Source organism: Podarcis pityusensis (assembly GCF_964106645.2).
Source record: "Podarcis pityusensis genome assembly, chromosome: 11".
Lineage (NCBI taxonomy): Eukaryota > Metazoa > Chordata > Lepidosauria > Squamata > Lacertidae > Podarcis > Podarcis pityusensis.
The window spans coordinates 23,485,587-23,496,321 of NC_138036.1; positions in this window are offsets into that span (position 1 = coordinate 23,485,587).

The following is a 10,735-nucleotide window of genomic DNA, read 5'->3' on the forward strand; positions in this document are numbered from 1 at the left end:
AGAATTTGGGGCAAAAAGCAACGCTTAACCCTTCCCCTCCCACAGCATTTTATGGCAAGTGACCTCAGTGATCTGTGTCACTTACCTTTCATCTCAATGTTATTTTGCTATATTTTGGTTTAAATTTTTCTTTTTCTTTGCAGATTTAACAAGGAAAGAAAAAAGAAAAGAAGAAATAAAATTAAATAAGAGAGAGAGACAAAAGGGGGAAATACAGGGGGAAATTATAATATACAAATAATCTGCAGTGGGAACTGATGGTGGTCTACTGTTAGTATTATTTGTACATGGCTGTTATTCTTTCAGACTCCAGAATAAGGACACCCTCCTCCACAGACCCTTATATAACATCAGGTGCATGGCAATTGGCATTGCTTGGCCAAAGTGGGCCAAATAGAAAGGCCTGTTGGGTTTAATTAAGCCTGTGGGCCAGAGGCTGCCCAACCCAGCCAAAGGGGCTGGTTTCAACTCAGCTTCTCTGTAGATCAGGTTACAGTGGTACCTCGGGTTACAGTCGCTCCAGGTTACAGGCTCTGCTAACCCAGAAATAGTACCTCAGGTTAAGAACTTTGCTTCAGGATGAGAACAGAAATCGCACGATGGCGGCAGTGGGAGGCCCCATTAGCTAAAGTGGTACCTCAGGTTAAGAACAGTTTCAGGTTAAGAACGGACCTCCAGAACGAATTAAGTTTTTAACCTGAGGTACCACTGTATTTTCTCAACCATACATAGTCCTATCAAATATCCGCCCCCCTCTCCCCTAATTCATTGCACATGCTCTTCAGATGAAACTAAAGTCTCACAATACTATGTTTTCAGCACTATTTTCTTTTTTTTTTTAATGATATTTATTAAAATTTCAAAAGAAAAAGATTACATTAAAAAGAAAATTAACAGTAAAAAGAAAAAATACAAAATACAAAATACAAAAAAGAAAAACCAATTAAAAACAATTCCATCTTTTCATCACTTCTTTTACATTTACTTGTTTCCCAGACCTCCTCCTACCTCCCTCTTTTGTATTCCAATTCAATTTATTAGTTCAGCGATTCCTTTCCCTCCTTTTTAGTCCTGATCTTTAATCCTGATATATTATATTATAACATTAAATTTTTAGATATTAAAAACCAATTTTTCCATATTCTTTTATACCATTACCGCTAGAAACTGCTTAACTTCAATCCGTCATCATTCTAACATTCATTAATTTTACAATATTTCTATAAGTAGTCTTTAAATTTCTTCCAATCTTCTTCCACCGACTCTTCTCCCTGGTCTCGGATTCTGCCAGTCATTTCCGCCAATTCCATATAGTCCATCATTTTCATCTGCCATTCCTCCAGTGTGGGTAGATCTTGTGTCTTCCAATGCTTTGCAATAAGTATTCTTGCTGCTGTTGTAGCATACATAAAGAAAGTTCTGTCCTTCTTTAACACCGATTGGTCGACTATGCCCAGGAGAAAGGCCTCTGGTTTCTTCAAGAAGGTATATTTAAATACCTTTTTAAATTCATTATAAATCATCTCCCAGAAAACCTTAATCCTTGGGCACATCCACCAAAGGTGAAAGAATGTATGTTTTCAGCACTATTTTCTGCCCCACCCTTCTACCCTTGGTTCCCTTGGGAAAACTGATCTGGAATAACTGAAAAAGCAGTGAAGAAGAAGCTGTCTCGAGCAAGCCGCAGAGCAGTCACCCAAAAATATTGTGGAAGATTTAAAGCATGAGGAAAGTTGAAATCTTCTTCAAGGGAAAGCCTGTGAGGCTTTGGGAACACAATGGCAAGGCTGGATTGATAAGATGATGAAGCTAAATGCTTGGCACGTCGTGGATTTACATTTAATTTGGCCTAGCGCTGATTGGCTGCATCCTGTTTACACAATTGAACCATCACGACTTGGAATAATAAAAGTACTCTCAAACAGAACTCAGCCCAGGTTTTCCATACTTCCTCTCTACCCCTTTCAAAGTGCCTTTGAGCATTATCTAGCTAGTTAAGCAGAGAGCAGCAGCTGGACTTGGCAGCTGAGGCATATTTATCAAAAGAGTCTGCCAGAGCCCGGTGCAATACCACATTCCACAGGTATCAACGAACAAGCGCTTTCAGCGATCACATGATGGGTCCAGCAAATATGTGGGCTGAGCGGGAGGGTAGCTAATCCGGACTGTTCATTTATATGCTGAAAGATATTGTGCCTCCCAGTATCTACTTCAGGCCTATATCATACCCTCCATCTTTTCTCCTATGAAAATAGGGATGTTCTATTCCATCATCATCATCATCACTTTATTATTTATATCCCAGTCATCTGACTGGGTTGCCCCAGCCACTCTGAGTGGCTTCCAATATATGTAAATACACAATAAAATATTAAACGTTTCAAAACTTCCCTACACAGGGCTGCCTTCAGATGTCTTCTAAGGTTGTATAGTTACTTATCTCAGGGGTCACATAACTCCATACGCTCCAATATTTCTCTGAAGAAAATAGGGACGTCCTGCCATACCCTCTAACATTTATCTGATAAAAATAGGGGCATCCTAAAGAAAAGCGAGACATTCCGGGATCAAATCAGAAACCGGGACGACTTCTGTAAATCCAGGACTGTCCCTGGAAAATAGGAAGGGTTTGCTATGTGACCAAACTGAACTGTAACACAGTCATTAGCTAAGAGGTGGTTGCTATGTTGCTCAGTAGACTATCCACTTAATATTATACCTAATTCACTGTCCTATTTACACAGGCAAATTGAGCAATCGGCAAAGTGGAATAGCCCTCAGTAATTACTGGCACGAGCCCAGTTTGAACCAGTGACCCAGAACTCAAGAAATATTCACCATGACTCAGTCCCTATCCTCAAACTGCTTGCTCAGAATTCCTCCATGAGCCACAGCCTATCACATTCTTCCTTTCTCTGCATTTAGTTCCGTTCCATAACACAATCCAGGAAGTGATCCTACAAAGCAGTTCTGTTTTACAGAAGCTCATTCCTCCCCCCCCCCAACCTCCCGCCAAGCCTGACACTATATATCTGCTGTGTTGAACATCGTCGTAAGTGCTCATGTCTGATATGCCTGAATTCATCAAAGCCGTTGCAGGGTGGGGGGACAGTTTCACACTGAAAACAAAATTAAAAAGAATAAATCCCAAAGGCCAAATCCTTATGTTCTATTAAAGCAAATTCCAAACATTGATGAACCATGATATTAGATTTCAACACCATATATTTAAATGGCATTTAACATCTTAATTTGAATGTATCGGTCTAATTAAGCAGTAGCAATTCAATCAGAGGGATGTTTGCCACCACAGAACTTAATAAGGCATAAAAAGCATGAAAGCACACAGGAAGCTGCAGATTACGAGCACAAGATTACATCTGTAGCAAGCTGGAGAAGTTAGAATTGGATTTTATAAGCAGTCATTTAGCTCAAAGCTCCCTCTGGGATGCAGGCATTTACTGTACATTTGTTGATGGTCGCTGCATCCTGTCCAAGACTCTCTCTCTGCTAATAAAAGTTGTTTGTCATTTACCATGTTTCCTTAAAACTAAATGATTAATGAACCAATTAAAATATACTATTATCTCACTAGAAGAGATATATTGAGGATCTTTAGTGGAGACCGTAGAACTTCCCAGCTGAAATAATACACATCTCTCTCTTGTTAAAACAATTCTTGTTTTTAATTTACCAAATGAATCAACAGATTTCAGAGACTTATATTTGGAATAAAGATTCATAGTATTGTGAAGTATTGTAAACTGCGGTACAGATCAACCTTTGATAGGTTTAGTCTTTGATAAAAATCAGATTAAGCACAGACACTTTTGGAACTGAAATGAATAGCACTGGGTACACTATCAAGGGGTTTTTGCCAAGGAGAAAGGACACAAATCCCACCTTTTCTTCAATATTATGGCAGTGCATTTACAATGGCTAACATCCAGCAGTCTCAGACCAAGCGTGGAAGGGGACTTTCCCTTTCTCCCCCTACAGCTCCTCAGCACTCTCTGGTCTGGTCTGTGGGTTTGGGAAGCCCATTGGAGTAGATTTGGGATGAGTGGGAGAGACTGCAGTGAGGAAGAGAAGAAACAGAAGTCCCACTGCATGAGAGGAAGTCCACTCACACAGTGTTGGATGGCACCCAGTAGAAATCATCGTTTTTCAGTATCCAGGGGAGAACAAATTACCACTGAATCAGATTAAATGTGTAGTGTTCTTTGAATGTCAATCATAGGTCTAACCTTCAACCATTCACAGTAATAGATCCTTTGCAAGCACCACCAGAGAATCTCAAACTCTCTACAAGTAAGATAGTTTTTACATGAAATAATAATAATGTCTGAAATGAATGTTAAATAAAATAATTTAGAAAGCCAAGCATTTCGTGAAAAGGATGGGATGTTGCCGAGAAGCTTTGTTTGAAATTACAGATGTTTTGGTAGTTAGGCAATGACTGGCAGGTGGTTTTCCAGATAACAGTCATTTGGTACAGTTGTTCCAATCCCATCATTTGGAATGCTTCCCCTCCCCCATTTTCAGAGGAAATAATAGAATCATAGAATAGAATCATAGAGTTGGAAGAGACCACAAGGGCCATTGAGTCCAACCCCCTGCCAAGCAGGAAACACCATCAGAGCACTCCTGACATATGGTTGTCAAGCCTCTGCTTAAAGACCTCCAAAGAAGGAGACTCCACCACACTCCTTGGCAGCAAATTCCACTGTCGAACAGCTCTTACTGTCAGGAAGTTCTTCCTAATGTTTAGGTGGAATCTTCTTTCTTGTAGTTTGGATCCATTGCTCCGTGTCCGCTTCTCTGGAGCAGCAGAAAACAACCTTTCTCCCTCCTCTATGTGACATCCTTTTATATATTTGAGCATGGCTATCATATCACCCCTTAACCTCCTCTTCTCCAGGCTAAACATGCCCAGCTCCCTTAGCCGTTCCTCATAAGGCATCGTTTCCAGGCCTTTGACCATTTTGGTTGCCCTCCTCTGGACACGTTCCAGTTTGTCAGTGTCCTTCTTGAACTGTGGTGACCAGAACTGGACACAGTACTCCAGGTGAGGTCTGACCAGAGCAGAATACAGTGGCACTATTACTTCCCTTGATCTAGATGCTATACTCCTATTGATGCAGCCCAGAATTGCATTGGCTTTTTTAGCTGCTGTGTCATACTGTTGGCTCATGTCAAGTTTGTGGTCAACCAAGACTCCTAGATCCTTTTCACATGTACTGCTCTCAAGCCAGGTGTCACCCATCTTGTATTTGTGCCTCTCAATTTTTTTGCCCAAGTGCAATACTTTACATTTCTCCCTGTTAAAATTCATCTTGTTTGTTTTGGCCCAGTTCTCTAATCTGTCAAGGTCGTTTTGAAGTGTGATCCTGTCCTCTGGGGTGTTAGCCACCCCTCCCAGTTTGGTGTCATCTGCAAATTTGATCAGGATGCCCTTGAGTCCATCACCCAAGTCGTTGATAAAGATGTTGAATAAGACCGGGCCCAAGACAGAACCCTGTGGCACCCCACTAGTCACTCTTCTCCAGGATGAAGAGGAACCATTCATGAGCACCCTTTGGGTTCGGTCAGTCAGCCAGTTACAAATCCACTGAGTGGTAGCATAGTCAAGACCGCATTTTACCAGCTTCTTTACAAGAATATCATGGGGCACCTTGTCGAATGCCTTGCTGAAATCAAGGTAGGCTACATCCACTGCGTTCCCTTCATCTACCAGACTTGTAATTCTGTCAAAAAACGAGATCAGGTTAGTCTGACATGACTTATTTTTCAGAAATCCATGCTGACTATTGGTGATCACAGCATTCCTTTCTAGGTGCTCACAGACTGCTTAATGATCCACTCCAGAATCTTCCCTGGTATTGATTTCAGACTGACTGGGTGGTAATTATTTGGGTCCTCTCTTTTCCCCTTTTTGAAAATAGGGACAACATTTGCCCTCCTCCAGTCTGCCGGGACTTTGCCTGTTCTCCAGGAATTCTCAAAGATGACTGCCAGTGGTTCTGAGATCACATCTGCCAGTTCTTTTAATACTCTTGGATGCAGTTCATCTGGCCCTGGAGACTTGAATACATCTAAACTAGCCAAGTATTCTTGTACTATCTCCTTAGTTATTCTGGGCTGTGTTTCCTCTGCTGAATCATTTGCTCCAAATTCTTCAGGTCGGGCATTGTTTTCTTTATCGGAGAAGACTGAGGCAACGAAGGCATTGAGGAGTTCAGCCCTTTCTGTGTCCCCTGTTTGCATTTCACCATCTTCTCCTCTGAGTGACCCCACTGTTTCTTTGTTCTTCCTTTTGCTACGAACATACCCATAAAAGCCTTTTTTGTTGCTTTTAACCTCTCTAGCAAGCCTGAGTTCATTCTGTGCTTTAGCTTTTCTGACTTTGTGTCTACGCGTGCTGGCTATTTGTTTGAATTCCTCTTTGGTGGTTTCCCCCCTTTTCCATTTTTTTGTACACATCCTTTTTTAATCTTAACTCAGTTAAAAGTTCTTTAGATAGCCACCCTGGCTTCTTTAGGCACCTTCCATGTTTCCGTCTCATTGGTATTGCCTGAAGTTGTGCTTTTACTATCTCCCTCTTAACAAACTCCCAGCCATCATGAACTCCCTTTCCTTTTGGTATTACTGTCCATGGGATCTCACCCAGCACTTCCCTAAGTTTTATGAAGTCGGCTTTCTTAAAGTCAAGAAATTGAGTCCTAGTATGCTTGGCTGCTCCTTTCCGCTGTATAGTAAACTTCAGAAGAGCATGATCACTCGCGCCTAATGATCCTTCCACTTCTACCCCACTAACCAGGTCATCAACATTGGTTAGGACCAGATCTAAAATGGCTGTTCCTCTTGTTGCTTCTCCCACTTTCTGGACAATGAAGTTGTCTGCAAGGCCAGTGAGGAATCTGTTTGACCTTATGCTCTTGGCTGAATTTGACACCCAACAAATATCCGGGTAATTGAAGTCCCCCATTACTACTATCTCCCTTCCTTTTGCATGCTTGGCCATCTGTTCCAGGAAGGCATCATCTATGTCCTCCGTTTGGCTTGGGGATCTATAGTAAACTCCCACAATGAGGTCACTGTTATTCTTCTCTCCCTTAAGTTTGACCCAAATGCTCTCACTTTGGCTTTGAGGTTCTAAATCTTGGATCTCTTCACAGGTATACACATCCCTGACATATAACGCCACTCCTCCTGCTTTCTTGTCTGGTCTGTTTCTCTGAAATAGATTGTATCCCTCCATTATTACATTCCAATCGTGGGACTTATCCCACCAGGTTTCAGTGATGCCTATTATGTCATATTTAGTTTGCTGTACCAAGAGCTCAAGCTCATCTTGTTTATTTCCCATGCTTTGCGCATTAGTGTACAGACATTGAAGTCCATTAATCATTCACCCGTGTCTCTTATTTAAGGATTTTTTCCTCCCACCACTAGGTCTGCGTGCTGTTTGCTCCATTTGGTCTATGACATTTGGATGATCATCTTCATCAATTGATAGACTCCTACCTTCAGGGGCACTGTCTCCCTCCCCCACATTAGTCAGTTTAAAGCCCTCCTGATGAGGTTTCTGAGATTTTTGGCAAAAACATTTCTCCCAACCGTTGTGAGGTGCAGCCCATCGCTTGCCAGAAGTCCATCTTCAAGAAACTGCAGTCCGTGATCTAAGAATCCAAACCGTTCCTGTTTACACCATTTGCGAAGCGAGCTGTTCACTTCCACTATTTTTCCCTCTCTCCCTGGGCCACGTCGTTCAACTGGGAGGGCAGATGAGATGACAATTTGTGCATTTAATTGCTTCAATTTCCTGCCCAGAGCCTCGTAGTCTCTTTTGATCTTCTGGAGGCTACTGCTTGCAGTGTCATTGGTTCCTACATGAACCAAGAGGAAGGGGTATTTGTCAGTGGGTTTTATGATTCCTTGCAGTTGTTCAGTTACATCTTGGATCTTAGCCCCGGGGAGACAGCACACTTCCCGAGACATCTTGTCAGGCCCACAGATCACTGCTTCTGTTCCCCTCAGTAGGGAATCCCCTATCACCACTACATGCCTCCTCTTAGGTTTGGTCGGAGTTCTTCCGTGAGCTGTCCGTTCCAAGGTCGCCTGCACATTCCCTGAGGACTGACTTTGCTGCTCGTCTTCATATACCTGATCGACTGTAATGAGGGAGAGATCCTCAAATGGAGTCTGCTCTTCGTCTTCCAAGCTAGGGGAGAGGACCTCAAAGCGATTGTGTATTTCTAAACAATCAGAGCGAACCCTGGGCCTCCTACTTCTTTGAGTCACGTTTCTCCATATATCTGGCTCCTGTGTTGGTGAACTAGCCTCCTTCTCAGGGGAGTCCCCTGTCTCCTCCTTGGTGGAGACGGTGTGCTCTGTTGCTTCCAAGAAGAGCTCCAGCTCTCTAATTCTTTGGAGCATAGCTACACGTTCCTCCAGTTGCTGGACTTTGTCTTCTAAGAGGGCAATCAACATGCAATTGCTGCAGGTAAAGCTGCCTGCAACCTTTGGCAAGATGGCAAACATTGCGCAGGAACCGCAGGCGACTGCAGCTGTTCCCTCCCCCTCCATCCTGAGAACGTGTCGTTGGGGGTGGCTACAGCGGTCCTCCATCATAAAAAGCGTGAAGACAGGACAAGTAATTCCCCCCCCCAAAAAAACCTAGGTCTCCCCCAACAAACGTTTGAGACTAGCTCCCCTAAATCTAAAAGATGGATCAAACTGCGCGCGCCGCTGCCCTGCAAGCTCTGATAAGCTCCTCCCACAGCTAATCACCCGCCTCAACAGAAACCCTGCCCCCTCTGACCTTTGCACAGGGAGAGCAGCTAATCAGCCACAAAGAAACACACACACAAGAAAACCCTTTTTGCTCCTTCTTCAGCTGCTGCCCTGCAAGCTCTGATAAGCTCCTCCCACAGCTAATCACCTGCCTCAACAGAAACCCTGCCCCCTCTGACCTTTGCACAGGGAGAGCAGCTAATCAGCCACAAAGAAACACACACACACACACACACACACACACACACAAGAAAACCCTTGTGCTAAGTGTTGTGCTAAGGAGATTGTTCCATCAGTGCAAGCACTGCCATATAAACTCCCCTCTCCTCCCACAATGCACTATTCTGGGGTTTCTCCCAACCCTCCAAGCCAATTTGGGGGGCATGGGTTTCGGGGGGGAGGCAGACCCATTGTGCTACCTGAGGTTGCTGGATTTTGCTTTGGCTTTTGCTAATGGGACTCAGTAGTTGAATCTGACCCTGTACTGTGTGTTCTTTTCCGCACAGGTCTTAAAGCTCTATTTTTTTTCCAGACTAAGGGCTCATCCATACTTTGAGGGAAATATGAGGGCAAAAACATGTATGACTGATGTATGGCAACCTGTGCTGGAAGTCTGTTCCTTAAAAATAGCTGGAAAACTTTTCATTCAAAACTTTGCAAAAAAAGGGGGGGAAAGCTGAACAACTTTGGGCAACCCAACACAAAAGGAAGTCGGAATGAGCCCTTGAAGAACTATGTTTGCCTTACCTCATTAAAACAAGCTGTTAAAAATAGCCTTTGCCATCTCGCTCCTCTGCATATATCCTTGCCAGTGTAGAATGAGCTGGGTCACTATGACACAACAAAATTTGCAGGGTGTAGCAGCTTCCCTAGTATAAGAGGCAAAAAGGGTGCCTCCAAACTGGCAATAGTTGGCAGGAGGGATGCAAGAGCACACCGGAACATTAGGTTTGTGCATTCAAAGTGGATTGACGAGTTCTGTCATCCTGAAGCAACAAATCCACAATTTTTATTTTTAAAAAACACATTGTGGTTTGAAAACTGATGGGAAAATGCCTTCAAAAGTGTTGGATGAATGAGTAATTAATTAACAGGCAGATGTGCAAACACCCTGCAAGCAAATCAGGATGAATGCTCATTGTCATATAAGTGCCTCATAAACAAATCAGAACGAATGCTCGACTGGACACAAAGTAAGCTTTGGGCAAGAAAATCAGGACAAATGCCGAATAATTGGGTCGCCTGGAGGAGCCCAAAGAATGACAGTTGTCAGATTCTGTTGGCAAAGGGCAACACTATGCCAGCATGGCAGCAATAGGATGAGGGAGGAGTTTGGATTTGATATCCCGCTTTATCACTACCCGAAGGAGTCTCAAAGCGGCTAACATTCTCCTTTCCCTTCCTCCCCCACAACAAACACTCTGTGAGGTGAGTGGGGCTGAAAGACTTCAGAGAAGTGTGACTAGCCCAAGGTCACCCAGCAGCTGCATGTGGGGGAGCAGAGACGCGAACCCGGTTCACCGGATTACAAGTCTACTGCTCTTAACCACTACACCACACTGAGGGAGAGAATGCCCAAGGTCCTAACCCTCCCACCCTCAGGTCCCAAATAAAGCTTCTTTGCAGACTTAAAGAGTAAACCAACCTATCTAATTTGACTTCAAGGCACCCACACCATTAATCCCTTCCCCAATCCTTCCCCTCTTCTGTTGACACATTATCACGGGCCGATCTTGATGCCTTAGAGGAGCATAGGAATGATGGCCACTTTGGGGATGGAGAGGCAGAATTTCCACCTGCAGGCTTTGAGGGAGCCATTTTTGTGCAGCCCTGGCACAGCCAGGAAGAGCGCAAGATCCTTTTATTCCAAGCTTGCTCAACCAGATGGACTTTGGAGCCCTTGTAGGGCCCAACTAGATGCAATGTTTCTTGTCATGGA